At 30.1% G+C, this 4,441-nt stretch overlaps 1 long non-coding RNA gene across 1 annotated transcript in view; it reads right to left on the minus strand.

Annotated features, from left to right (window-relative positions):
• Nucleotides 1-268: 268 nt before the first annotated feature.
• The window catches only part of LOC136832446 (uncharacterized), a 5,553-nt gene continuing 1,380 nt past the window's right edge, over nt 269-4,441 (minus strand). Inside the window, exons 2-5 of the long non-coding RNA XR_010851213.1 lie at nt 3,844-3,960; nt 2,355-2,428; nt 1,783-1,846; nt 269-517 (exon numbers count right to left, since the gene is read on the minus strand). This is a non-coding gene — a long non-coding RNA (uncharacterized lncRNA). The remainder of the gene's footprint in view (nt 518-1,782; nt 1,847-2,354; nt 2,429-3,843; nt 3,961-4,441) is intronic.

The raw sequence follows: 4,441 nt of genomic DNA on the forward strand, positions 1-4,441 counted from the left end.
ACTAATTTTCATTATGAGGAAGTGAACTCATTTCCATTATAAGGAAATGAACTCATTTCCATTATAAGGAAATGAACTCATTTCCATTATTAGGAAATGAACTCATTTCCATTATGAGGAAATGAACTCATTTCCACTATGAGGAAGTGAACTGCCTCCACCTCCATTTTTTATGTATGAGAGTAATACACAAACAAAAGTAACAGTAAGAAAGAATATATCAATTATATGTGTTTCTTGGAATGACAGAAAGAAAATAGAATTATGAAGTCCTTTTTTATTACAATAATATCATACTACATTGTATTCGTTTTGGAAATATATAAAAAAATTCAATAAATAGGAACATCTCAGCGTTAGTCGTTAGAGTGATATAATGAATATTATTGTATTATTTGTAACTGTGACTGATATAACATGTTGAAAGGTTCTATGGAGCACAGATGTGTGTGAAGATATTTACAAGGAGTTTTCCAGTCCGAAGCCTATTGGTAAATGTAAGCCTAAGTTGGTTGCTCTGTGGAGGAGAAGGAACATGTATTTGTTAGCGTATCCATGTGGATGTTCATATGTATTATGTACGTGTGTATAAATATATATATAATGTATATATATATATATATATATATATATATATATATATATATATATATATATATATATATATATGTATATATATACATTTATATATATATGTATATATAAATATATATATATATATATATATATATATATATATATATATATATATATATATATATATATATATATATATATATATATATATATATATATATATATATATATACATAAAGGTCCAAAACATGCTCTACAATGAAAACAAGAATGTCTTTGTAAAATTTACTCATTATGAAGAATGGTATCAAGATAGAACAAATAAAAAAAAAAAGAGACCTTGGAGGAAACTAGAGAAAGGGAATGACCATAAACAAAAAAAACTGACAACTTGAGAGGGAATAAATAAGAAAAGTATAGATAAAAGGCTGCCGTAAACATTCTTAAAAAGTTGATTAGAGGAAAACTGATGTAATGATTCGAGACATAATAAAACCTTGATCTCTCCTCCCGACGGCCTCTTAGTAACACCGATTGAATCTTACCCCACTCAGAAATAATCTACTGGTATGATAGATTTCCCTATAGCAATTTTTTTTTTCTAATTTATAATATATTAACACGAGCAGACACCAGAGGTATTTGTTGCACAGAGTATAAATTAGCTCTAAAAGTTCTTTGTGTATAGTCACAAACGTTTGTTGCAAAAAAATATAAACGGGTTGTAAATATTCTTTGTGTATAGCGGCAAATTTTGTTGCAAAAAATATAATCGCGTTGTAAACATTCTTTTTGTATGGCGACAAATGTTTGTTGCAAAAAGTATAATTGGTTGTAAACATTCTTTTTGTATGGCGACAAATGTTTGTTGCGAAAAGTATAATTGGTTGTAAACATGCTTTTTGCATAGCGACGAATGTTTGTTGCAAAAAAATATAATCGGGTGGTAAACATTCTTTTTGTATAGCGACAAATGTTTGTTGTGGCAAGAAATATAATTTAGAATAACTTTGCTTATTCCGTCGGACCTCACTATAACCCATTGCTGCTTCCACCTGGTCGCCACGGTTTATTGCAGGTTTTAGATGCGCTTTAAATCGTATGGCAACAATTTTGAAAAAATTCTATGAAGTATGACGCCAAACCTTCTCAATCAACAACATGAATCGACTCGAAATCACAACAAATTAACAACCATTTACAAACCTTGTTGTGATGGGACCGTCACACTGGCCCTTCCATGAGGAGGAGGAGGAGGCTTCAGCCGGTCCTGAGAAGGATTGAAAGGATCAGTGAAATTACTTGCTATTTTGCTCTTTTGTTTCATATATCTATGTAAATCTATATCGGCATCTATATCAGTATATCTGTATTTGCCTGTATTGTTCAGTGTTTGAATCTCTCTCTCTCTGTGTCTGTCTGTCTCTCTCTCTCTCTCTCTCTCTCTCTCTCCCCTATATATATATATATATATATATATATATATATATATATATATATATATATATATATATATATATATATCTTAACAGGAAAAGGAGAGTGTGAGAGAGAGAGAGTGAAGGGAGAGAAGTGAGAGAGTAGAGGTGTTAAGGAGGAGTGAGAGAGAGAGAGAGAGAGAGAGAGAGAGAGAGAGAAAGTTGACAGGTTGTCTTTCAGAGTTTTCCCGGGCAACGCCCGGTTGTTCAGCTATTATTTATATAAAATCAAATGTTGAACACTACAGGTTAGATTCATATCTAGAGCAACCATGCCCACCTGAAAAGAAAGATACCCACCTAGAATAGCCATACATGTCATACCCGTGCCAATACCTGTCTTCTTCGTGTGGGAGAAGGAGAGACAAGAAGTCCTGAAAAAAAAAATAAAAAGTTTAAGCGAATTCTAGAATAACATAAATTCACTATAACTGATGAATGAACTGAGTTCAAGGGCAATGAAAGTTCACTGTAAATTTATAGTGATGTTTCCGTCGAGCGTTGAAACGATGCAGGAAGCTCTAGTGAATTTGCAGGTGAATTTTATAATAATGATAAATTCAGTGGTTCTAATAGAACTCATAAGCACTGCGAGTTCTTGTGAATTCACTACGCACACCGTTTCAACCTATAGAAGGATTAACTGAATTCAGTTGCACTGATTCATTATCTGAGATTTTATTTGAGCTTAAGAAAATCATCAGCAAGGTAAACAAATTAGAGTTATCTCTTAAGACTGTTTGAATTTCGGATTGCTGTCGTTTCAGTCTAGATTGCTCATGAATTTTTAAAGAGAATTTGTAGGGTGGTCTAATCGAAGATTGTATTGTGAAAAAAGTATATCAGTATTAAAGGCTCTTATGTGCAAAGATTTTTGTTATTTGCTGCATACGAGAAAATATCATAACGACAGCGTTACTGGGACTGGAATATTGCCAAGAGACAGGAATAAAAAAAAAAAATGATTTCATAATTCAAATGGAAGAGAATGTATACATGAATTTTAAAACATGAATATTTATTTTTTAGACAAGGAAAATGTTTTGTGGGAGATGTTTGCAATAATAAGAACATTTATGGACGCATTGTCCCAGTTAGCAAGAACATTAAAGTTACGATACAATAATGAGATAATTTAAGGGCATAAAATTGAATGAATGAGAAAGAAAATTCAAGTTACGAAATCATAAGAAAATTTAGGGATTGATAAAAAAAATTAAAGTTACGAAATCATAATAAAAACTTGAATGAACGAGAAAGAAAATTCAAGTTACGAAATCAAAATAAGAAAATTTAAAGACTGATAAAGAAAATTAAAGTTACGATAAAAAATAAGAAAAATGAAGGAACACAAAAACTGACCGAATGAGAAAGAAAAAGTCAAAGTGACGAAACATTTCTACTGAAGGAGATACTTTCAAGAAACGAAAATCTTGTTAAAAAAAAAAAATAAATAAATAGATAAAGACACGAAAAACTCTTGTTAAAAAAAATAAAAAAATAAATGAAAAAACATAGACAGCAAATCTTAGCCTACCCTTTTGGGATAGGCAAGAAAAAATCAAAGTGACGAAACATTTCCACTAAACAAGATACTTTCAAGAAACGAAACCCTTGTTAAATAAAAGCAAAGAAAGAAAAATAAATAAATAAATAGATAAAGACACGAAAAACTCTTGTTAAAAAAAAAAAAAAAAAAATAAAAATATATATATATATATATATATATATATATATATATATATATATATATATATATATATATATATATATATATATCTTAGCTTACCCTTTTGGGATAGACGTGCCTGGAAGCGTAGAACGGAAGTCTGGAAAACTGGGATTCCACAGACATGATGATTCCTACCATGAGGAGGACAGCAAGAATGAGGGTGACAGACTGCATCTGCAAAGACAGATTTTCTTCCTACAGTATTTATTAATAATTTTCTCATCTGCAAAAAAACAATTTTATTTCGAAATGTTGCATTAGTTGCCATCTGTAAAAAAATAATTTTATTTCGAAATATTACAGTGTATAAAATTATTTTATTTCACAAGTATGTATTAGCTGCCATCCGTATTAAATTGCAGTGTATAAAATTATTTTATTTCACAGACATTTATCAGTTGCCATTCGTATTAAAATAATTTTATTTCGCAGATAATGCGTAAATAGCCATCTGTATAAAATCATTTTTATTTCGTAGATATTATATTAATTGCCATCTGTATAAAACAGATTTTGTTCCTCACAGTAACTAAAAATTTATGCCCTTTGTTGAAACAGACACAAGTCTCGGTAGAGAAGAAACAGTTCAAACATTATGTTCATACTCCGTAGACTTTTTCAACATTTCCTTTGGATATCGAAGTCAATATGCACT

Source organism: Macrobrachium rosenbergii, chromosome 49, assembly GCF_040412425.1.
Source record: "Macrobrachium rosenbergii isolate ZJJX-2024 chromosome 49, ASM4041242v1, whole genome shotgun sequence".
NCBI lineage: Eukaryota > Metazoa > Arthropoda > Malacostraca > Decapoda > Palaemonidae > Macrobrachium > Macrobrachium rosenbergii.